The sequence below is a fragment of the Bemisia tabaci genome, chromosome 1, assembly GCF_918797505.1.
Source record: "Bemisia tabaci chromosome 1, PGI_BMITA_v3".
NCBI classification, from domain to species: domain Eukaryota; kingdom Metazoa; phylum Arthropoda; class Insecta; order Hemiptera; family Aleyrodidae; genus Bemisia; species Bemisia tabaci.
Genome location: NC_092793.1, coordinates 54,701,030 through 54,727,206, shown reverse-complemented (window position 1 = coordinate 54,727,206; position 26,177 = coordinate 54,701,030). Strand labels below are relative to the sequence as shown.

The window sequence follows — 26,177 nt, the reverse complement described above, 5'->3', positions numbered from 1 at the left end:
CATATATAAAGCTTTCAAAATGGTTTATCCAATATGATTACAAGTAGTTTAATAAATCAATTTATGCTTCTATCAGAAATTATTTCAGTGCGACATCTCGTCGTTTCCCTCACGGAAGGACGAAACTACATTTTAATAATGCCAAATTTTTCCGTGCTGACAAAGAGGCGTAGCTACACTTTTATGTGATCCCCAGAAAGTATTAAAGTATATGGGCGACAGGGTTCATCGCGAAGTGTAGTTACGTCCTCATGTCAAGACAGTGGCGATTCTTGAAAGTTGGCAACGCTGTTTTTCTCGCTTTAAATGCATGTAAAACAATCGATTCTTTCATCTCAGATCGATATTTTCAATGGATTTAAACGGAGGAAAAACAGTGCAACTGCAAAATCGCCCTCGTATCGAGACGATGAACTGAGATGGCTTACAATTAGCTGTCATGAGGATGCCGACTTCATGGTTTGCGGTCAAAAGCGAACGGTACAAATAGGAGGTCTCACGCTTTTAACGCTGGAAATGAAGAGAATTAAAGCATACTGATCTGTGTCATACTCAAGTGAGGAATCTGATTTTTCGAGTGTTGAAGTTAAACGGACTGCGACGTATGAACATGACAGGGATACACGTGGCGACGTGGCGCACAGCGGATCGAGTCAATGAGAGAGTTCGGACAAAATATGGAAACTTCAAAAGCTTTCGACTCCGTTCATACAAAAATTTGAGGTCTTAAAAGTGGTTCTATTGGTTTCCTCGTGAAACCTCCAATTAAAGCACCCCTTGAAATGAAAAACGTCACGAAATTAACACCAAAATTTGCAGTTTCAGTCAAAAATGTCAGGTCCAACCTCTCCAATGGGCCTGTTGCAAACTTTTGCTAGAGCAATAAAATAAGAGTTGTTTCTTATAGATAATGCCTCAAAAATCACGATGAGCGCATCGGCAAAGTCTGAAATGCACTCATAACTTCACAGTCTGCGTAAGAAATTTGCGGTTCTTTGAGCTTCCCGCTTCAAAAACGATACTACGGCACAGGTGAACATCTTGTAAGAGGAGTCGTTCCATCGTCGGCAATACTCATCATGGCCGACGCTAATCCGCTAAAACACGTGTGATGGGACGAGATAACACCTGAACTGGATTAGACCAGATAACAATCGGCGTGTTAGCGTTCATATTTTCCACGCCCGAATTGATTGACCTTGAACTCTCCTCGAATTACGCGCGAAACTGCGCGCAAGCGTCGGCCATGATGAATATCGCCGACGATAGAGCGACTCCTCTAACAAAATGTTCACCTGTGCCGTAGTATCGTTTTTGAAGCGGGAAGCTTAAAAAAACGCAAATTTCTTACGCAGATTTTGAAGTTATGAGTGCATTTCAGACTTTGCCGATGCGCTCATCGTGATTTTTGAGGCATTATCTATAAGAAACAACTCTTATTTTTGCTCTAGCAAAAGTTTGCAACAGGCCCATTGACTCGATCCACTGTGCGATGCGGCGCTTCGGCGACGAACGCTGCTGTTTTCAACGAATGGTTTAAATTCCTCCCGTTAATACAGCGGCAGCAATGATCGCAGAGTATTCCTTTTATTTGTTCTCAAACGGCTCTCGATGACAGTCATAATTTTCGGTCACACTTAAGACCTGATTGAAGTCTCCGATTCCAGGATTGATCCACGTCACATTGATTTTGGGTCTCGGATGTAAAAATCCGGATAATTTCCACAGTATTGCAACATGGCGGGTACTCTTGAATGAACCTTCCATCGCGAGCTCACGCTGGGACCCCCGACGAACATTCTTACACTACTTTTGGCCCGGGCTATTCATTTCCCTCTTTTGCGTCGCCATCTTCGCGTCAGCCGCGCCGCACAGTGGATCTAGTCAATAGGAGAGGTCGGACATAATTTAGAAACTTTAAACGCTCATAACTCCGTTTATACAAAGCTTTAAGGTTCGAAAAGTGGTTTCATCGGTTCCCTCGTAACATTTTCTTCAAAAAGCACCTCTTGAAATTTAAAATGTGACGAAATAGACATCAAAATTTGCAGTTTTAGTCAGAAATTTCATGTCCGACCTCTCTAATTGACTCGAACCACTGTGCGCCGGGTAAATGCGTCCTAAACGCAGCACCGTTGCGTTGACACTCTATGACACTCAATTTGCCATCTTACATCCTCTGTTCGAGGAGAGCACGCTGGTGTCTTGATTATCGGCTCACCGCTTGTCAAAAAAAAAAATCTTTTTCTTCAGAGCTGTTCAACGGCCGACACGCTGACCGACCCGACGGGGGTTCAGCATTCCCTCATTCCTGATAATTCCGCCGTTGCTGTATCTTGGGACGGGAGGGAGGACGATTATTTTTTCACGTGGTGGCCGTGAAAATTTTTTGGTACGCATTCTCCTCGAATGGTTGCCGTCAAGACGAAAGCTATCTACCGCTGCACATTGGATTGAGTCGATGGAGGAGGTCGGACAGAGTCTGGAAAATTTAAAACCTTATAATTCCGTTCATACAAGACTTTGAGGTTTTAAAGTGATTTCATTGGTTTCTTCGTAAATTTTTCTTCTAGGGGCACTCCTTGAGATTTAAAATGTGACGAATTAAATTACATTTGCAAGTTTAGCTAAACATTTCATGTCTGACCTCTCCGATTGACTCGCACTGGAAAAAAAAACACATTGGATCCAGAGTTCAGACTCTTAAAAACATCGACAAGAAAAAATACTCTTGATTCAATCAGATTTAAGCTTAAATCAAGAACCCAGCCTCTTAATTTGAGCGGATTTCCTTTTGATTTAGGCTTAAATCTGATTGAATCAAGAGTCCTTTTTCTTGTCAATGTTTTCAAGAGTCTGGGCTCTAGATCCAATGTGTTTTTTTTTCCAGTGCGATTCACTGTGCGCCGCGGTAGGTTAGCTGCGAGAGGACATCGCTCGCGTAATCGTGAAAAATGGATGATATTAATTTGGCTCTAGGGGTCGAACCCATTCATTTTTCAGAAAATCTAGTATAATTCATCACTTATAAAGTCCCTTTATTATAAAGAACTTTATGAAGTCCCTCTGTCCATTTTTTTCACTTTACTGAAGCTTTACTTTGCGATTAAGACAAGAAGACAGATGAAATGTGACTCAGGCGAACTATCGATTTGATGAGAAGGATTGAATCCAACGTGAATGTGAAACTTATTTGATATACGCCTGGCTAAATCACATTAAGTGGTGATCTCTATCATTGACGCGTGCGCTCAATCATCGATCCGCAAGCTTTCAACAAGTCCAACACGATTAAAGTAATAAAATCGTCTAGCCGTCAGTAATGCTTGAAAAGTGCTGCCAGACTTTGAATAAAATGTATCCATTCATTCAAATCGTTGACTGTATGGAAAGTTCCTGTTTAAGTGTTTATCTCTGCAATATGCCACCGCCGATCTTGAGGTGTTGCATTTACGCACCGGAACAAGTTTTACCTCGGGTCCGGCGCTAGAGATTAGCGTAAACTCAGCTCATGATGCTGCGCGGTAAGCAAAAATAGAGCTTTCAGTCACCAACAAATATAAATGTTAAGATCTAGATTGAATTCTAATAAAATTGATGTGATCTAACTTTAGAAAAACCCAGTTTTAAACGGATGTTAGTAGTAACCAGATTCGTAATGTTACTTGCTTCCCAGAAAATCTGGTGGCCAGTGCTCGAATTCTGTCGGTGCAATTTATCATTTATCTGCTTACGTAGACCGTCTTCCTCGAGAATCTAGTTTCCTCTGTTGGCGCGTATACGTAGTATACCGCCTTTGCGATCGTTTCGAACCCTGCTCGATACAATAACCGAGTCCCTTAGTTCCTTACCAAAAAGTGACTACCGCGAACTTCTGAGATTTTCCAAAGCGTGTAAAAAGTTTATTTATCCGTCAATAATTGTGATTTAAAGTTGTTTCTCATTCTGGGGCTCATTAGTTTATGTGCAGTGAATACCAAGAGTCTACGTTACTTGGTTTTTTTTAAAAAAGCCTAAGAGTAGGGCGCGCTGATTTAAAATATGCATATATAAGCGGAAGCAAGCGAACTGATTCGAGGATGGCTGACCAGTTCGGCACTCCTTGAATGAGAATTTCACTCACTCCGTTTTGTTCACAACGTTGCTTTGACATATCTCCACACCACTGTTATCCTTTTCAAAAGTTGGTACTCCTTGCTCTGATAGCCGGGGCCAGCAGGATAGTGGTAAGTGCAATCTGTGATGAGCCTCGAGACTCATTAGACCATTTGCTAAACGTGGCTCATACAGGAGTCCACTCAGCCCTCTCGTCCCCACGCTCCTGATCACTGCGTCGGCGTCACGAAGAACAATGGGCCTTGGGCCGCCTTGGGTCCCAACGCGGCCGATACCCGTACCCCAATTACTCACGCTTCATTAACCATTTCACCGTCACGCTAGGATTCATCCAATTTTCAAAAAAAATTGTTTCGCATGTATTTAGCAATTTTTTCCTTACTCTCCGTTAAAACACAAATAAAAAGAGACCTCATTCATAAAAATCGGCCGAATAGAAGAGAAGTTACAGTAATCGAAATCCGAAGAAATCAACAAAACCTCGACTCCTCGATACGAAAAATAAAATGAAGGGAAAAAAAGAAAGTATAAATTACAATTAAATATAATTGACCTCAAAATTTGACAAGCAATTCATTTATATACCTAACGCTGAAAAAACTGGGAGAAATTACAAAAAATTCATCTCTTGCAAGGGGCTTCTTTGTAAGAATTTTGACCTGAAGACAACGGTCGAATAACAGCAGTACTCCATACAATACACGGTGTGCCTGAACGAGTTCAACATTTTTTATACGTCCAAATCGAAAAATCTTTATATTTTTAACTACAATGTTTCTTGAATCGTTTAAGCAAAAAAAAAAAAAAATTCCGTCGAGATTCTGGAACGCAAAGGCGCTTTAAAAGTATTCTGGGGCTATAATAGCTAAATCACCGGTAGTAAATTCGTTATATTATTAAAAAGAAATTAACTCCATAGTTTAATTCCTTAGTTTCTTGAATACGATTATTTTAAGCACTTAAACATTTATACCACCAATTTTAGCCATGGGGTGATTTCCTGAGAGCCGATACTATCACGAATTTCTCATAGAACCCTTTAACAGTGGCTTGCTTTTTTGGCAGCCGATTCGGCCATCGAACCGGAGTTTAAATGGAAGCTGATAATAACCCAAAGCTCTGAGAAAAATTTTGAGATGAGTATAAGAACGGTTTGTTGTAAGTAACGAGGAGAGGCGGGCAAAGCGGCTAAAATCCGATCTAATTTTTACAGTTTTTCTGTTGAATTAATGTTGCCGCGGGCTTCTGACTGTCCACACATAGTTTCTGTTCAGCATATCGATACATAAGTATTTACATACGTAGAATCTAATTTTCACGTCGGGGAGTTGACATATTTTGATTTTTTCGATTTTATACGGAAAATTGATGGTTTTTCGGGATTGAAATTATTATTGTTTCATGAAAAATAAATGCACCCAAAATGACTATAGCATATTGATTCTTACACATTTGCACTCACAAAATTGGTTGGTAAATTCAACGAGTGGGTGCATCGACCTGGTATATCAAGTTTCTGCAATTTTTTACGGCAAATCAGTAGATTTTCGGGATGTAGATTGCTTACTTTCAATTCATGAATGAATAAAGCAACGACATGGTTGAACTTCTTTGCATGGATAGACGTTTAAAATAACAAAATCAAGACGTATTTAATGCAATTGCATTTATATCGAGTCAATTTCTTTTCAATAATATAACGGGATTTATACTACCGGTGATTTGGGTATTTTAGCCCCAAAATACCTTTAAATCGACTTTATCTTCTAGGAGTTCGACAGAATTTTTCCTTTCTTCGCTTAAATTATTCCGTAGCACTTTTCTTCAAGAATCTGATAAGATTTTGCTTGAGGCAGATCAAAAAAGTTAAATTCGATCGAATAGCTTTCTACTTTCACAATACACGGTCTCGTCAAGGTGCGTCTTGACCTCGCAGTGTTGGATCGTGAATTCTCTTTTTGTGCTGTTTGCCTATTTTGAAATCTCTGTAAATGAAAACTAAAGGGGTTGATATGTGCGAGTTAATGACGCGCCTTATCAACACATTGTGTTGGAGTTCACTGCTTGTTTTAGTATATTTATCATTAAAAAATGGAGTACATTGTTGGTGTACGAAAAAACTTAACAATTCCACAACAAGGCACCCTTATCAAAAGTCTCATGAAAAATTTCAAAATTTCAAAAAAAATGTTCTCATGCTCGTCTGAAAAGTTTCGTCCTATCACCTCGTCAATAAACCTGCAGGCCTTCGTATGCGTGTCCGGAATTTTGTTTGCAACAAGCTAGACCTATGCTGCCATGCTAAGGAAAAACGCCGTATGAGCCTTCAGGCGTTGCCAAATTTCCTCCGGCAAATCACTAATTTTCAGGAAAATTTTTGAATATTTTTCCGCCAATTTCTTAGATAATTTCGTTTGTAATTCAGCCTGAAGTGTCTAAAATTTTCAAGGAAAAATATTCATAATTTTCCTCAAAAATAAACATTTTATCCAAGGATACTTGGCAACTCTCGAATGTTCATACGGCGTTCTTCCTTAGCACGGCAGTGTGTCGATCGGTATCGAAGCCTGTCACTGCCGTGATAGCGAAGTGAGCAGTAAGTGCGTTTCTGTACGAGCCATGGTTTGCACATGCTTTATGTGTCTCGAGGTCCATCCCAGCATGCACTCACTTCTTCGCAATCACGGCAGATCAGAAGGTGGGCAGATTGACAGGACACAAATATAAACTTGTTTACGGGACGAAATACGGTCGATCTCATCGTTAACAGATTAATCATGTTTCCTATCATCAGTCATCATTCTCGAAAGTTCGATACACTTCCAGATTACGAAGACCATGATCCTGGACTTTGGTCGAGGGTCCTTGTTTTCTCCGAATGCACCGCGATAAAGAGGAAAGGACGGATTCGTCCTCTGCCGTCGCCTCATTCGAGCTTTGACCATCGCTGTGTTGACTGCAACTTTAAAACGGACCCTGACTCTCTCCTGTTTTCCAGCGACCTACAACTACTAATCTACTATTTGACAAAAAGGTATGTAAATTCATATCCTGTTTCTGGTGTGCCGATTTGTTTTTAGTTTTTCTTTTTTTTATTAAAAAGAAAATTGTTTTATTCAAGCCATGAAGAGAGAGATATACGTGACTGAACTCTAGCTTTTAGCCCCCCACCGCTCCTCCTTCTCATAGTTATCCAGTGAATGCAATCAAAGAAAAAAGTTCATGGGTGGATTTTAATTTTTTGTGTTTCGTGCATTTTCATTCAATTAATTTATCATAGCACATCATCCGTATCGAGAAATTAATGGTAATCACGCGTCTTAAAGTTGTACTTTCAGCATTACCTACTTCAGTTTTCATTTGCTTTATTGCTGGTATTTCGACAAACTCTTCCGTGCTAAACTTCCATTATAAGCAGTAGTAAGAAGGAAACGCACGACTATTGGGGAAAATACTATCTCGACAGGAGATGTTAACATGATTGAGAAAGAATTCAGGACAGACCTGAGTTATATTTCTTTTCTAAGCTAGATCAACATTTTTGGCGTTTAGGTTGCCGATGTAGAGTTTTCATTAAAAGTGCCATTTTAGATCGACAAAATTCATTGGGGGATCTTCACGAATTTTGAATAAGTCTTGCATCTCTATCGAATAAAACATTCTCTAGACCATGATTAGGTATTAATTCTTCTTCAAGAAATCGATATTTTAGGTTTGCTAGTTTGAGAATGTGCAACTGTTTATGTAGAGCGAGTTTTTTTTTTTTTTTTTTTTTTTTTTAAAAAGGCACGGCCGAAAAATTTGCTTCAAACAATTATTTTATTGTGGCTTCACGTGCGTTAATTTTAAACATTTTATGAACTCAGTTTGTAGTGTTAAAAAGTGTTGGAGGATTGAAGGTAAGATACAGAAATTTTCTGGAAAAAAAACCACCCGCTATAAATGCATATTTATCGGCTGAGAAAAAATTACCTTGCTTGAACAAAATCTGAGATTCGTTTTTTGAGGCTGATAAAATGAAATTTTATTTACAGTGCTGTTTCAATTTCAGGTAATAACACTCCATCAGACTAAAATTCGAATGATTTCCGTACATTTATTGAACACCACCAGATTTGTATCAAAGCTGAAATATCCACGAAATTCCATTGCACATTCTTGAGCAGTGAACATATGTTTTCCATTTAAACCGAACCCAACTTATTGAGTCAAGTGATCAAATAACAATTTTTCGAGGCATTTTCGTAAGATCTGAGAATTATTGTAAATGTAAACCATTTAACTCTCTGCGACTTCCCAAAATCTGAGAAGCGTTAATTGCTGGGATCATCAAATCGTCATATTACCTTCATTCTTCATAGCCATGTCTATCTGAGGATATCATATTATAACGTTAGAATGTTACAAAATAATTCCATTTTGTGAAAATAAAGCTGAAGAGATTTTGATAAAAAAAGAAGCCCTTAAAGTTTTAAATAAGTCTAAGAAAAAAGGAACACGAGGCCTTATGCCCTATTTCTGGAAATCTTAATTTTTTATCTCTGCAAATTCGCTGTGGAAAAAGAGACTTCAGAATACATGTAAAAGAACAACAAACAATTGGACTACATTTTTTAATTCAAAACTACAATTTCTGGCTCATCTGTAAGAACACTCAAGTGCGCAGGGAAACTAACGGTACATACGTTGTCTGTAAACTGAGCAATAAATTATAGTTCCAAATTAAAAATGCAGTCCAATTTTGCTATGTTTTCGGTGTTGTACTGTTCAAAATGACCTGTCGGCGCGAGAATATCCTTTTCCTTTTAATAGAGAAAAAGAAAACTCTCGCGAGAGTTTACGCGTTTATTCTTTCCATCTTAAAAATCTGTTTTATAGTTCTAATTTCGAGCAAAACAGACCGGACGCGTTCCAAAAGTTCAAAATCAACCCATGAGTGAGAGATTGACATTTACGCATAGGCGGTTCTACGGGGATGCCAGTGGGTGCCGGGCACTCCCAAGCAAAAATTAAGTACGGTTATCGGAACCGTGAAATTACTGCTTTTAAAGACTCTATATATTCGCTCACACTGAGTAAAAATCCCAGCAATCAATTGAAAATGTTTTCAACAGAATTAATATTGATAGCCGTGTTTTACAAAGATTCTACTGTTTTTTTTTATGGTAAGATTGTAGTTTTGATGGAAAGTTTTGCTACAAATTTTCTACATTGAATTTATAGGTATTTAAGTAGAGAGGAAGGGGAAAAAAAAGAGAAAGGAGGGTAGGGAAGGGATAAAACTTGAGGGCCGAAACTTGGGCCTCCCCTGAGCGACCGTCCCCTTCGGAATCGGTCTCCGACATTTTCCACCTCTGGGCACCCCCAAGCATGAAGATCTAGAACCGCCTATGCGTTTACGACGTTAGAACTTGAATAGCTAGTTCGAGAAAATTTGTTTTTCGGACTGCGAACTTCAGATACCCGACCTAGAAACCTCAATTGTATTTTTACACGTATTCAAATTCAAAACTGAAATGTTTCCAGAAAGCATGCCCTAATCCTTCGAATGTTTAATTTTTCGTTTCAGATTTTAAAAAGTACATCACGATGAAATACTTCAGCCTGAGCGTATTTTTGGCCGTCCTTGTGGTGATCTTAGGAATGGTTCAAGGGAAGAAAATTACGCGGTGCGGTAGCGGAATTGGTGGAAACATGTGGGATGGAAAGGCGACGGGTAACTGCGGCTCGAAACTTGGATTTTACTGCTACAACTACTCCCTCAACCAATACTGCGAGACGCTCGACGATGCCAGAGAACAGCAAATGAGACAATGTTGTGAACAGGAAGGAAGACGTGGAATCAAGTCTCAGGAAATTTAATCCACGAGCAGCGCGCCGAGCCGTTTTTAAGTTTTAAGTAAGTTTCATCGACTCAAACCGACTCGCTACTTTGTACTTATTACCAGTTTTTTATAGATTTGTTGTGATATTTTAGCTTTTTACTTGTTACTATTGTAATTTTTTACGACTCAATATTTCATTACCTATCGTAACTTATTTTAACCAATTAGTGTCATAAATGACTTTTGAGACTTGCAGACTTAAAGTTTAGAGGAAAAACAATTTCATGCTTAGTTGAATTGAACAAATGATTTTCTGCGTTCCAAATGAATAAATGTAGATTTTAATAAAAGAAATACTTATTAAAAAATAAATTCTTCTCATTAATGCCGACCTGATGATTTTGAATTAAGGGGCTTGAAGGACGAGGCGCATCAGTGCAGTTTTTGATATTTTGATATACGTGTTTAAGTTTTAAAATTAAATTGAGTCTTATGGCGGGAAGGAAGTTTCAGTTCACTTTTTAATACTTAAATATACTTAAATATTGGATTTTAGCATTGAATTTTGGTATTGAATTTTTTACATGAATATATTTAAAGACTGGTTTTAGTTGAAATCATTAACATCTCATCTCAATTATTTCAAAAACTTCGCTTGTGCGCCTTTTCTTCCAAGTCCCTCAGTTTTACTAGCTTCGTAACGAAGCTTTAAAATACACGTCTGTATCCTACGTAAATATCATTTTCATATACTAACCACAACATTATGCAGAATTTATACCCATCAGATGTAAATGCTCGGAGAACTTCCAGATTGTGCGATTCACATATTCTTTACCCAAAGCAAGCAAACCAGCAGGGGTAATATTTATTCGTCATGCGAATGTCAGTTTCTAATCATTACACTTTTCCATTTTGTGATTTTTCGCCATTCCGCATTTTCTGAGGTTAAATTCTGTGCAGATGTTGTTTTATCCGTAGGTACATTTCTTTACTTTATTCTAAGAAATATTGCCACTGAAACAGGTAGACAAAGATTTGATGGACCATATATTTAATTTTCTCACAGGTTAAAGTTTTTGGCACGGTTTCTTAATTGCGGAAAAAAAAATTGATATTACTTCACAGCCTATTATCAAAAAATGACGCCTGATTTTTCAACTTCACTGTAAATCTAATTATCCTCCGTTAGAAACTTGAGTGACAGAATTCTATTTCACAAAATATGTAGGCAAAGTCAAAGACGGCGTTGCAAGTTGGCAACACTGTTTTTCCTCCATTTACATCAATTAAAAATATCGATTTTAGGCGAGGCAAGCTGCTTCACTAAGAATCGACTGTTTTACATACATTCAAATGGAGGAAAAATAGTATTGTCAACTTTCAAGAATCGCCACTGGGTAACGTTAAATTGCGGACTTCAGTGACGCTTTTGTAACGTAAGGTCTCTATCATTTAACACGTAAAAACAAAATGGCGTAATAATGAGAGGGCGGGGGTCTCCTCGAAGCCACACCCCCTACAGCGTTCCGTATTTTATTATCATTGAGATTTTTAAATGTTTGTTTTTGTTTTGTTTTTTCCCCTTTTTTTGCGAGTTGGTCCAACTTGCACGTTCAATAAAAACCGAAAGCAGATGAATAAATGAGATCTAGGGTATGAGTTACTTTATCAATTAAGTAACATTTTTTGATATCTAGGTATGAGTTACTTTATCAATTAAGTAACATTTGTTTAGTATGCAAATGGAAACTGTCAACACTTTTATAGGTTAATTTCCCATGGCAAATGAAGTTTCACAATCAATTTTAGCAGCTTCACAATGCTATCGAAGGTTGTCTTTCATGCAGTAAAATGTAGTCAACTTAGAATTCTGTTTACGTCATATTTTCATTATTAAACGACACGCATCTGGTATTTTTTTTTTTTTTTTTTCAAATTTTACATTTTGGGAAGGAAAAAAGATTGTAAGAAAGATTATTTTTGCGGATTGGGAGATCAAATATTTAGCTTTTAGTATCCATTTTATGATGATGCACTCCACTTTGATAATTTCTTATACGAGGAGCAGCACTGTTGTTTCGCCCAAGTGGTAAAATGAGCGAGATAAAAGGAAGGCAGTTTTTACAATTAATTGCTAATATGTAAAGAGAAAAAAGAGCAAAAATAAAAATGTGGTATGAAGACTGTAGATCTAAATGGAGAATAATCCGTGTTCCATACTATTCTGAGGGGAAGCCAAAGGCAAAAATACCAAAAATTACAATTACAGTTATAAAATGGCAACTAATGCAGTGAAACGCATTTGAGATCATTTCCTCACTTTCATTCTAATTTTTTGTACGTCTTTAGTACCTCACCTCTTTGGTGTGTTTTTAAAATTTGAAGGATACTGCGACATTGAGCGAGATAACGATTCAAAAGACTTCCTCCTTGGAGGGAGGTTGATGTGTTTCTCGCTTACAAATAGCAGAGTGTCCGTCTAGGCTACGATATGAAAGGTTTAATAGGTGAATTAACATTCAAGAAAAGGAAAAGTTGAAAAAATGCGGTCAACTTGTTAAACAATACAGCCGACGGGGCCCAATTTGCACAGCTCTTCCGCTCATACCAGTTTCAGTTTCACACTTTCAATCCGGGAACTGACAGTTAAACTTTCGAATAGTTCTCTAGGCCTGCGACGTGCAATGGGTCAGTGCCAGCAAAATCATAATCCAAACTTCTAAGAGCGCTCCTTCAATTTCATGCAAATACTCATTAATGCAATTTCATTTACATTTCATTTACATTTTCATTCATTTTTCATTTTTTTTTTCATTTTTGTTTTAGCATTCTTTCATTTTATGCAATACTCAAACTCATTTATTATTTTCTTTAAAAACAATGTGAGATTGATTCCTCCTAGTATTTTATTAGGGTCTACAGGTTCCCTTTATAACACGTATTGAAAAAAGCTGGCCTAGGTGCTAGGTGCTATAGAAGTGATAGAAGTGATTAAATAATTTTAATGATGCTGATCGGAAAAAAAAATGAAAAAATAAAATGCAGAATGTATGCGTGCATCGAGTGGCTTGGATAACAAGGCGCATGAATACAGTTTTTGCTATTTCGAGAAATACGTGTTGGAAGTTTTGAAATTACATGGATCCTCATGGCGGAAAGTAAGTTCAAATTGACTTAATGACGCTTAAAAATTGGAATTTGGGAGCGAATTTTTCACAAAATATGCATTAAGACTAGTTTTATTTGTGAAATCATGGATAACTCGATTTTTTAAAAAAAAACTGCACTCATGCGCCTTGTCCTCCAAGCCCCTCCAAATTTTCTATTTTTGTGATTTTCGATTTTGACAATTTTCACCCCGAGCCTAAATCATTCACGAGTTGCAAATGTTTTCGTTTGGTTTAGAGGTTAGGTTGGGACTAAAGTTCTCTTTAGATCCTTTTTGTGCCCCCCCCCCCCTTCGTATGCAGCACCACATCGAGGTAGCATAACACTGCCGCATCAACAGGAAGACCATCTCTAACGCTTACGGACTTCCGAAGGTTTCGTTATTAATTTCGAAAAAAATTAACAAATTTCAAAATTCGTAAAATTTCAAAACGAGAAATTCCACTTTCTACCTCTGGCTCGGCTATACATAAAATCTGGAAATATCGTCCAGGTCCCGCTAAAGCGAGGGGCCCGAGCCAAAGGACCTGAAAGCGGAGAGCTTGAGGCCTGAATGATCGATTCTCGATACTTCCCCATATGAGGCTATGGTAAAGAATCGATTATTACAGTCTTCGTCGCGAACACACTGTTTGCTGACCCTTATCTATAGGTTTAAATGGGAGATCAAACGATACATCGCAAAACACTCCACCGGCACTTATTCCGTCCCCGCTGAGGACCCGCCGGGAGCGCATTTTACGATGCGTCCTAGAAAGTCGATTTCGGAATTTGCGGCGACCTTGGGAAGGTGTTTCATTTTCAACGGGGGACACCGGGGGAAAAATGGAAACGGGAGAAATCGAAGCCGGCTCACCACTCACCGGCGCTGGTGGCGGGGGGCGGGGACCAGTGATTTATGTTGGAGCCGCGCGCGGGTTGGATTGCTGGGATGCTCCACTCTGACATTGCCCGATTTTGCGCAAAAAACGCGGAGGTGAACTGTTTCGCGGTCAGAGTCAAGAAATTTCGTGAAAGATTATAAAAAGAAATTTCATGAGGAAATTTCAAGAAATTTCATTTAACACTCAGAATTCAGGATTAAACCCTAGAAACTTATGAATCTCCTTAAGTCTCTTTATACACACGTGGTAAACTGTGAAAGGGAACTTTAGAAATGCTCAGAAAGTTGAGTAAAACAGCAAAAACATAATTTTAATTTTTTTTCTCAAATTTTGGTTGAACACACAGCCGCACTGGTTGAACACCAAAATAAATTTTACGGATAAGGTAAGACGTTAGCTTTCATACTTGGAACAAAACAAATTTCTTGACTATAAAGACTAGTACCCCCTAATAGTTTCACCTTATTTCCTGGTACAAAAGGGAGGGAGGGATCTTAAACTATTATCCTTGAAACAATTTAAATGATTTATCAGGAATTAACAATATCCTTCGCTAACGTATTTCTTTTTTTAAATAGGAAATATTTGATACATAAGTAGAGTACCTGTATTTTTGAACTTTGAAGTGATAGATTTTGAGATCAGTAAGTAGGTAGGTATTTTACTTTTTCTTGAATCTGAGAGAAAATGTTTGACATTTTGTCGGTCGAAAGAAATTTCATGAGGGAAAAAGAAATTTCTTTTAGCAACTCTGTTCGCGGTGCGAAATGTGCGCGATTCCGAGCGGACGGCACCGCTGGCTGGATCTGGCGAGTGGCGCCTGCCCGCGTGCCCGCCAACGGCAGCATTCGTCCACGTCCACGTATCATCCGCGAAAGCTGCTAGTATCGTCGCGCCTCGGACGAAAGGGCGTATCACAATATCCCTTGTGAGCTCTCATGTCCACATAACACCGTGCTTTTCCGGGCTCATGAGTAAATCGAGATGCGCCCTAACGTCAGAGGAGCGGCGGTATAAAGGCACGCTTTTTCTTTCAGTCTCGTGGGATTTTTCTTGAGCTCTTGTTCGGTGCCGTCCTCGAGACATGCTTCATGCTTTTTGCTAGGATGGGTTAGTTTTCTTTACCTTCCCAAGTAAGAACGCGGCCTAAGTAGCGTAGATAGCGATAAATTGCGATTACAAGATACACTTACTGCTACTGCAAGGGGGTGTTGTATATTTTGCCTATCTACTGATTCAAGCCACACGGTTCATTGAAAGACATAAAATTTAAAGAAGTTGCAATTTTTCATTGCATTCAGGATTGCCACAGAATTTAACAACTAGATTTCCCTGAGTTCCCAGGCACATTTTGGTAAAATTCCCTGACAGTTTAAGATCTGCTGGATCGTTAAAAAGACTTAATTTTAAATTGATTTCAGGCAAAAGTGTATTGTTTGAAATGTGACACCCCTTCTAGAGAGAAAATGAGGGTGGCTTAACTGTTTTTTCCTGACACATTCGTCATTTTCCCTGACATTTCCGGGTTTTCCCTGACTTTTTAAAATTTCCTCACATTTCCCGGTATTTCCTGACTGTGGCAACCCTGTGCACTGCATATTGATTGTCTTTCTGATACACGATACTCAGTTTGTTCATCGTTTATAATCGACATTTAATGACTAAATGATGTAAAAATTCATTTAAAGTTCCGATCACTATGCGCTACCTCGATGATTGACAGGATGAAAAAAACTCACCCAAAGGTGAAATCGGCAAAACTTTAGTTGCGTAGTAATGGTACTTACGGTCTGAAACAAAACAGAAAAACAATCAATATTAATAAAGTTTGGCCTTTAGTCAGTATACAATGACGTAATTTCCAAAAAAAACTTTAAAATTTAGTGTGAACAGCCTTATGTCGACAGTGAAACTGCTAAAATTCGTATCTCGATTGTGGCGTTTCGAAATCTCCGCTATTTTATTTTTTTAAAGGGAGCCCGAACAAACATCATGGCTTGAAGTTTTCACAGAATATTTATGGATTTCAGGAATTCAAAGAAGATAAGAAATCACTGAATTCCTATATGAAAAAAAGTTAAAAGTGTGCTTGATAGCAGCATCATCGTGAAAATAGAATTTCAAGGGGGCAATTTCCAAGAAAGAGCCTCATTAATGATCGGCTTGGGAGGGGGACTCGGAACCTTAGAAATCTACAAAGAAGAATGCAAGGTATAAAATAAGTCTCATTTCCTTAAAACGGCAAATTTCCCCCATAAATGATCCCTCTTTTAGAGAATTCACGAGTCAAAAAAGTCGAAAATAAAAAAAATGAAGGCGACGTGGTGCCACCTTCGCAACGCTTGAAGTCGCGGGCGATGCATAAAACGTGACCTCCCATGTTTGGAGTTCTACAAAATTCAAAAGCGGGCGACGGTGGAAGAATAGGGGAATAAGGGGGGGGGGGGCAGCCGTCGACCTCTTAGGAATATTTTCGCGAGTCGAACACCGCTTAGCGCCTGCCACAAGAACTGCCAAGTTGCCAGACTGGGTGAAAAAATCAGGATACTTCACATAGCGTTTGAAGGGATTAGTGCGAAATTTTCAGCACAATCTGGCAAAAATAAGTGTCCTGGAAAAGTCATCGCGGTTCAGCCGGGACAAGTTAAGAGCAATGTTGATAAAGCACCCGATCCCACTGCAGTAGTGGCGAGGCGTGCTTTCCAATGTATCGATTGGTCTGCCATTTAAACCTGTGGATAAGGATTGATAAACAGGGTGTTCGCAACGAACACCTTAATGATCGGTTCTTTGCCATAGCTTCAAATGGGGAAATATCGATAATCGATTATTCACGTCTCGCCACTGCACTGCAGACTCTCCTAGTGTTTTTTTGCCTGACTAGTACGACCCGAAAAAATTTCTGGCCTTAGACTCGAAGAGAATCGGCGGTGAAACGAGAAAGACTCATGTCGTGTTTGCAAATTTGTGAACTTTCGACCACATTTCATTCTAATCCACGGAAATCTCCTAGTTCTTAATTTTTAGACGAATGTAAGTTCCTTTTTCTTCTTTTTTTGGACTACCTGAAATATTTTGTAAGTGATTCTGGTAAAATACTATTAGACTCTTTTTAAAAAATAAAGATGGAGCAGGATTTATGATAACAATTTGAGACACATGTTTAGTACATCTTCCATCGGTACCCATCCAGGCCCGAACTGGCCATTAGGTCAATCTGCCATTGGCAGATACGCGCCCTTTTGAGCGATGGCAAAGTAAGAAGAAGAAATTATGACCACGAAAAATGCGGAAAATTCATTAATGAACGGGAGAAGAGAGAGAGTAAGAGTAAAGAAACCAAATTATATGGATGAGAGCAAGGGAGAGGCCGTGCGTTGACGACGGCGCAGAGATACAACTATTCGTACATGATGGATGTCCGTGTTGCGTGTGCAAAATTGAAGGCGCGATTGCGCGAAGCTTGAACTCGCAATGCTCCGCTCAATGCTGTCGCTCGGATTCGGGAGTTGAAAAACGAGACCCAATAGTTTTTTTTGTATTGTGAATTTTATGTCAGATTCTTTTTTTACAATGTACATACCTATTTGCAATCTTACATCAAGTGCTCGTATAAGCCGGTCCCGTACAACCCTCGGGGCTCGTGTTTTATAAGCAAACCTCGGGTCAATTTGACCGGGCTTCAGCATCCAAGGGCCGATGAAAATATCATTAAAATGACTGCGCTTTGCTTGCCAAAAACATACAGCGGAGCCGAAAGGAGCCATTCAGTCAGTGAATTTCAATAAATAGTTATGTTTAATCTCGCTCAAAAGTTGCTTCATTTGAGAGAGTTGAATGAGCTGAGTTCGCAGTATTTGATATCATTTTTTTCTGATATTGATTGTAGAGAGATTAGTTTGAAATTGAGAAAATTTACCACCTCGTGACGTCATCTGACGGCATTTCCTATTAAAACATGTGCATTTTAGCAGATTCGATTATTTTGTCATGTTTTCTCCAATAATTGTTCAATTCAGAAACCAAGGATATCCTCGAGCTCAGTTCTCTTGGTAGTTTCATCTTAGTCGTGAAATTCACTGAATTTCGAACACCTACAAATTCTCCATAAAGATCGATACCTCGATGTTTGCTTACTATCGCAATGGGTTCCCCTAAAGCGATGTTAGAAGCCTATGAGTCTCGCCTGAGCTCTGAGAACGAGGTGCGAAAATGTGGCGCATTTCGTCATTAAAATGTCCTTGCGCGTTCCCGACGCCTCCGAAGACGCATCTGTGGTCGGGATGCAGCTCCGTTGCCAGTTTTCCGAGGAAACACTAACGATCTCATCAAAAATCATTCCGCGAGAATAACTAATCCAGCAACAATGGGCGCGGTGTCATCGCGCGTTTTTCCGGTCGCTTGACACGTTTGCGCGGACCCGCGTCGGGACGCCGCCGACGCTGTTCATTGTCTACGTCTCCAACGAATGGCCGCCATCATAAAATCCAGCGTATTGTTCGAAATTTCGCTGGGCGTCTCTGGAATTTATCCTGCGCCACGCCGCGCCGCATAGGACATACAGGCCAGGCGAACACGACGCCTCCTTGTCGTGCGTTTGGAACCAACAGGCAGATTTTTTCCACGACAATATGCTAACTTCACACTGGGGAAAAAAAAACACATTGGATCTAGAGTCCAGACTCTTGAAAACATTGACAAGAAAAAATACTCTTGATTCAATCGGATTTTTGCTTGAATCAAAACAAAATCCGCTTAAATTAAGAGGCTTAGTTCTTGATTTAAGCTAGATTCTGATTTAATCAAGAGTTCTTTTTCTTGCCGATCTTTTTAAGAGTCTAGACTCTAGATCCAATGTGTTTTTTTTTCCAGTGCAGAGCACAGAATAAACATGCTTGAGTTCCAAAATTTTTAACACAGCGTTAATCAATATCGATTTTAAAATAAGGATGATTCCCGAGATCGCCGATATCCTGTATTCTCTCTTTCGAAGTATTAAGCGCTCAGCCGATAGGGATGAGGAAAATCCCGAACTGGGATTGTCCCAGTTTCTCATCGTGCTGTGAGGGCGCAAAAACGCCTTCACGCTTTGGTTTATGCAACACGGCCGACCACTAAGCTCGTATAGTTGCATCAAGGCGTTAGCACAGCATGGCTTTGCTATTTGCAGATATTAGAGGATTTCAAAAGATTGCATTTCAATCAGCAAAAAAGTCACCCGGACATTCGTTGGTCACCATTGAGCGAATTTCACTTGGTTTTTTTTTCTTAACAAAGTAGCTCATCAACCATCAGTATTACGAAAAATTGCGTTGAATTCCAAATTTTCCATTACCTTTCTGTAATTGTTAGAGCCGGGCTCTAAAACATATTGTCTCTGACCGCGTAACTATTCCGTAGTGAACCGCTAACGACTAGTTGTCTCTACCTATGCACATACCGCTGTGGTGTGATAAATGAAACATTATTAAAATGGCACTTAATTCCGTTCTCGGTAATAATTAATTTTTCTAGGGTTTCTTTCATTTGACTTTTAAGATTCAAATGTTGAAAATATCCTTCTTCTTCAAAAATAAGAGTGAAGCGTTGAGAAAAAAGTGGAACTGAGCTTGGGTACTATTAATTTTATCTTGCGGAAGCATACGGGTTAAGTTTCAGTTCTGCCGGCAGTGCTTGAACGAAAAGCGGGTATCGCATAGAATTGAACATTACGTTTAAAATCTGACTTGGCAAAAGAAATTAAAAAAAAGAAACTCTGAAAACTCGTTCGGCTCATTTAAAAACTCATGGAATGAGTGTCGCAACACCGAAACCGTGCATATTTGGACGTATTTCTATCAAACGGAACTATGTGCATAAAGACATGAGCCCTGAAACCCATAAGCATACGTGCATAACAGGGCTCACGTTATAATGCACATAGTTCCGTTTGACAGAAATACGTCCATTCGAAACTGGGAGAGCGCCTGATATAATATGCCACGGCACGATTTGACATTTTTCACCGTCTCATAAACTGACACTTGTTGCAAACACAGGCACACGAGTCGTGCATATTGTGATGAGATTTAGGGTATTAAGAACGTCAAGTCTTAGAGGGAAGCCCATACAAACATATAGAAAAAAATATCTGTAATTAATGATGTTCGCAAACTTCCAAACACTACATCATGCTCAGTAAAATAGCGACATCATTTGATGTTACAGATCTTCTTCATTTGAAATCAATCACAATCAAAAAATATGTCAGAATTCGATAAATCGGTTTCCTTGAAGCACACGAAATACTTCTGATAGATTTTTCAGAGATCTTGATTTCAACTGGGAGAGCAATTCAAGGACAACTATATGAGCATTGATCGTATGAATAGAAATAATTGAACGTACGTGCTGAATTATTAAAACGTGATAAACATGATCTTAATGAAAAGATAAATTAAATGAATGAAAAAATGATCCAAAATTCATGATGACAAGACGAGCTGTCATATTTTTGGGGGATGTCAATCTTACTTTTCAATTTCCCCCGTCTCATCTAAAAGAGGCTTTTTTTTTAAATTAGGATAAATTTGCCAAAAAATTGAAAGTTGAGATGGAATATAAGAAGCATCATGACATAATTTTTATTAAAAAGACGCCAAAGATGGATCAGTGGCTTAAAATCACCTGGCACATTTGAACTGTTCAAAAAGAAAACTCACTGTGAATCTTTCATGACAAATCTCATGAATTAGTGCGAGACAGAGGTGGGTCAACAGCGACTGCAGGTGGCAATATACAATCTTTAAGAGAAGGCGGAGTGCCATTTGTAAAGACAGTGATGAATGGGATATAATGAGCCTTAAAAACTTTACTTGCTTCAATACGTAACGTGAGACGTCCTTGGGAAAAACACTAACAATACGTTGCGATCGTAAAATCCACTCCGTCAAATGTGGCTCGTTGCTAAGTTTTACTTCGAAACGTCAATTATTTAGGGGACAAACTTAATATTTGTTTGGAGTGGTCGTTGAAAGCAATGTGCCAATTGTACTAATTTTTGGTGGAAAAAAAGTAGAAAAACAAAAAACAAGAGGCAATCGGACCCCCCGATGTTTCGAAGTTACGCATGACTTAGTGTAATGATCAGGATTTGCCGATACGTGGTAAAGGTAACTTGAATAATATTTTCTATCACACTAATTATTTTTTTCTCTATCACGCTACTGCAAACCATTCAACGTTTCCAACCATTCGTTAATTCAAACGGGGAGAAACTATGGTTTGAGCAGTGAATAGCGTGATGATCATTGTGTTTCCAAAAAGATCATAACCTTTTTAATACATTGAAACTTGATGTTCAGGCGGATCGTACCAGTTTTTTCTACTTCATGGGATTTATTCAAAAAAATACGACACTATGCCTGCCGTACTGACGCTTTCAGCTTTAACAGCGTAACAACTAAAAAATTAACAACTTTTCCGCTCAATTTGACAGCTCGCCTTTGATGTGACCTTCAATTTCTTTCAATTTGACGAGCAATCAATTATTTAATTACAAAGAACTCCTCCATTGCAGACTTGGCTTATCGTGGGATTTTATGCGCTGATGGAGGAGGGACGAAGCGAAAAAATATGACACGTGTCAAATTCATCAAAGAGAAAAAGAGGAACAGAAGAAAGCCGAGCGAGCTAAGATGGACCGAAAAAGGTTACTCGTCCCGCAAAGAGGCCTGAAAGGAAAAGAGGGAAAAATCAAACATGCTGAAAGCCACTGTGTTTAGTTTTGCTTGTGAAGTTCAGCACGCTGTTGTTGTGAGGTATGTTCGTATGTTTCTGCTTGACTTACTTTTATTTTAATCTGCCCAGAGTACAGAGAGGATTTCGGGTATATCGGATCAAAGTATTCGGGTATTGCAGTGTTTAGTTAACGAGTGAAGCTCCCCAAATCCACCTGAACTCACGTAAGCCTCTATTTTACCAATGAAATATTCAGGATTGACCGATGAGTTGCACAATTGCACATGGTAATAGGTACTATCATACTTTCTACAAGATGGACATGGGAAAGTCGTGAGTGTTAACATGGTTCACTTTGCTGTGACAAGGTGTCTAGTTTTTTTTTTTTAATTTTGGGAAATCCTGATTTGTCCTGATTTTTGACTGCGCAATCCTGATTTCATAATTTTTCCAAATCCTGATTTGTTGCGGAGAAATATTGAAATTTCTGCATGAGTGTATGCGAAAGCATAAAAAAATCCGATCGGACAGCCGACTTTTCTCAAATCCTGATTTCACGACCGATTTTTCCTCAAATTCTGACGAAATCGTGATTAAATCCTGATTGACCTCAAATCCAGATAGAGTCGGGAAAATCGAGAAAATCCTGATGCTAGACATCCTGTATAAATACGAAGAGGTTTACCTTCCAAAGTTACAAAGGAAAAATACTTTTTAAGCAGGAAAATGAGACGGCGAAACCAAACCAATAGGCATGGGAATGGCAGATAGCACCGAACACGTTTGCGCCACTGTGGTCTACTCGGGGCTCGACCCGACACTTCAACTCGATTGATTTCGCATAGACTCATCAAGCCTTTCACAATTCACTCTTCAGCTCCATTCCATCATAATTTACTGGAATTAAGTTTTCGCTTTTCGAGACAGCCCCCCCCCCCCCCCCCCCGCGCGCGACGAAGGGGGACCGAGCGGGCAACCTGCTGAGAGAGCGCCGCTGTTGTGCGCTCTGCTGTGGCCGCGGTAAAAGCACAAAGAATTCCATCTCGGGGCCTCACCTCCTCAATTCACCTTTAATTTCAGCGGACAGCTAATTGGCGGTCGCAATTAGCCGGATTTTGATCGGCCACAATGTTGCCGCCACTCTGCGCCGTAGAATTCGGGGATCCCGAACCCTCTCAGGCCGGGCCGCAGGGAAAAGGCACGAGCAGGCGGAGCAGGTGGGCATTTTGGATTTCCTGCGACCTTTGATAACGTCACGAGGTATTGATGCGATACATTTTCCGAATGAATTAACTTTTCACATAAACGACACACTACACGGAGAAAAAAACGTCGTGCGTGGGACCCGAAGTTTAGGTCATATGGATCTCTAAAGTTTTCGGATTGAGCATCTGAACACTTAAGGTCTAGCTGCCAAAGTTCAGGTTAGACATCTGAAACTTCAGTTCTTATACATCTGAAGTACTTCAGCTCTTACGTCTGAAGTACTTCAGATGTGAGAACCGAAGTTTTTCGGATGTGAAACCCGAAGTACTTCAGATGTAAGAACTGAAGTTTCAGATTTCTGACCTGAACTTCGACAGCTAGACCTTAAGTGTTCAGATGTTCAATCCGAAAACTTCAGAGATTCATATGACCTAAACTTCGGGTCCCACGCACGAAGTTTTTTTTCTCCGTGTAGGAATGACTAAAATTTCAACCCGTAAAAGCTCAATGTGACATTATCTGCCAACAGGTCTGCGCATTGCCTTCCGTTTCCATCCAAGTTTAAGAATCGAGATGTCAGTAGTTGAGAACCAAAGAAACGTTGCTATTAATGTCGGGAAAATTGAGTTATTTATACATTCTCGACATACGTAGAAAGATTTTCATACGTGTAAAAAAATTCGTTATGATTTCTGGACACCAAACCTAAGGCCCAGGGTTTTTAAATGTTTTAGAATACGCTGATTTTTCTTTTGTATTCTTTTTTTTATAAAAATTGTCATTAAGTGGCCGGTCATTTTCCTTTGAAAGAGGGAGACAGTTGCACAATTTTTAACGAGACTTGGTCACTTATCAGGTTTTGAATTTCCATCCTTCAATTAATTGTCCTTATTTTACCAGCAACATTTGGCGTCGACACAGCACAAATCTCCCTTGGGAGTGAGACTTCTTATCAATATTCAAGCTTATCACTTCGTTCCTCTCCGAGTCTAGGGCTTGGTTGATCGCTCTCCGGAATCTTTTAATTGGTGATCACCGATCGCACTTGGAGACGCGTGGCAGGTGCGGATGAGGCATAAAATATCATCTCGACACGCTCCCAGCACAGTGCCTGAGAATCCAAGGCGTGTGCAGGATGGAAATTGGCCCCTCGTTGTCTTATGTCAGTATGTCACGGGTTAATTACGCTGATAAGAGGTGGCTGGATCACAAAGCGATAGAGTGATACAGACGAGACGGGCACGGCACGGGTCTGGAATCCACTTTGCAAGCCGTATCATGCCCATGGTTCGGTAAAAGTGAAGCGTATAGTCATGCTCTTCCGAGAGCCGCTTCACAAACCTAAGACTGTTGGAAGTTTCCAAGATCGGAACTTGGAGCGATTATTATTTTAAGGGAGGAAATGGCAAAAAACCGGACAAATGCTGAAGTCGCATCTTATCGACGCACAGTGGATCGATTCAATAGGAGAGGTCGGACAAGATTTGGAAACTTTATAAGCTTAAAACTCCGTTGTATACAAAATTTTTAGGTTCTAAAAGTGGTCCCATTGGTTTCCTCATAAAATTTTCTTCGAGAGGCACCCCTTAAAATTTAAAATGTGACAAAATAAACATCAAAGTTTGCAGTTTAAGTCAAAAATTTTATGTTCGACCTCTCTGATTGACTCGATCCACAGTACGACGTGGGAATTTGGGTGCCTTTGAAATGGACAATTTTGATTGAGCCTTTAAGTTCGACAAATTTTCCTCGACGTTACTGACGAAAAAGTGGAAGAAAATGTTTCGAGCGTCGATTTTCACTGTTCCTGGTGCCAAAAATGTACATGAAAACTGGCTGTCGCAAGAAAAAACTATCACTCACACAAAACAATTCCAATTCTCACGATAAAAGCCCTCTGCCAACCTTCACATTCAAACCAAAATAACTGACAATGTTTACACTTGAGGAAAATCCTACACAAATCTGAGGACATTTAGGTGAAAAACGAAGTCTAATATGTCCTTTAGGTAATAATTTGTTAATTGATGTTGAGGAAAGGGTAGTAATAACTGTGAAGATACGCTATGCTGGTTAATTTGAGTTCATAGATTTCCTACCTTATTGGGCCCCTAGAGCTCCATAAGCTGGTGAGACCGAACCTCCAAAATAGACGAAAAAGCTACCTATGCAGGTGCTCTAATGAATTTAGTGCAGAGTCGAGAGAGGAATAGGTCCAGTGATGCCATGTTTGAGAAAAATGAGACTGCCTGACAATCCTGAGCAATAAGAAAATAATTGAACCGGTCGCACGAAAGACAAGGCTGGCGGCGTGCGTGGATAAGTGAGGGAACCCGAACAGTGGTTTGGTTGCCCACGGTTTGGTGCCGCCATGGAACTCGAGACCCGCAAAATCGGCGGAAAAGTAACATCCGAGACGAATCTGCAACTGCGAACCGAAGACCTAAAATATAATGGATCTCCTAGGTCGTACAGGACGTGAATTCCAGTTGCCAAATGGGTCTGCCTCACAAGAGAGATACAGAAAAATGAGTTGACTGTTAAATGGACGACATTTTCTACACAAGAACTAGACGCAGGAACTACAGTTTCCAGCCTATCAATGAAAACACACGTCAGCATAAGAGAACTAATGGTACACACGTCGTTTCTAAACTAAGCCAGATATTGTAGTTCCAAACTTTAAAATTCAGTTTAGAGAAAAAAAAATTATCGATTTAGAGAAAACTTCACCCCCGCTAAAAAATAAATGATAGAAAAACGATTATCGTTCTCCGTGCCTTGACATCAGAAGTATTAAAGAGAAGTATCACAGATTAATGTATTTTAAATATGTTAGGTCTCTTCGCCAACTTCTTGATGAGCTGGCGCGCATTTTGAACGCACTGCCAATAGCATACTAGAATTCAACAGGCAGAAAAAACGAAGAAAGACTGCGCTTCACTGAAAAAAAAAAAAAACTCCGGCCGTGGAAGCCGTACTTACGGGCTGCACAGACATACCGTTCGCGTTCCGGGCGTAGCATCCGGAGTAATCGCAGCAACACCCGGAAGTTTTGGTCTCTGAGCCCGGAACGGACGGTATATCTATATACAGGGTTATTCAAAAGATACGCACCACTGACCATAACTTTAGTTTTAATTCAGATATCGATTTGCCGTTCGCGACGTTTTTCTTCATTTTGAGAGGGAATTTTTAGGAACTTTCTAGTTTTTGATCCCCTCAGGGGGAGGGGGAGCGGTACAACTCAAAAATT

The 26,177-nt window shown here is 39.5% G+C and overlaps 2 long non-coding RNA genes across 2 annotated transcripts in view; one reads left to right on the top strand and one right to left on the bottom strand.

Annotated features, from left to right (window-relative positions):
* The first annotated feature begins 3,499 nt into the window (after positions 1-3,499).
* On the top strand, positions 3,500-10,313 carry LOC109043185 (uncharacterized). The gene is made up of 3 exons (XR_002010156.2): positions 3,500-3,524; positions 6,943-7,150; positions 9,686-10,313. It is a non-coding gene; the product is annotated as an uncharacterized lncRNA (long non-coding RNA).
* Positions 10,314-13,219: 2,906 nt separating this feature from the next.
* Positions 13,220-26,177, bottom strand: part of LOC140225305 (uncharacterized) — a 40,703-nt gene continuing 27,745 nt past the window's right edge. The window contains exon 3 of the long non-coding RNA XR_011900428.1: positions 13,220-15,786. This is a non-coding gene — a long non-coding RNA (uncharacterized lncRNA). The remainder of the gene's footprint in view (positions 15,787-26,177) is intronic.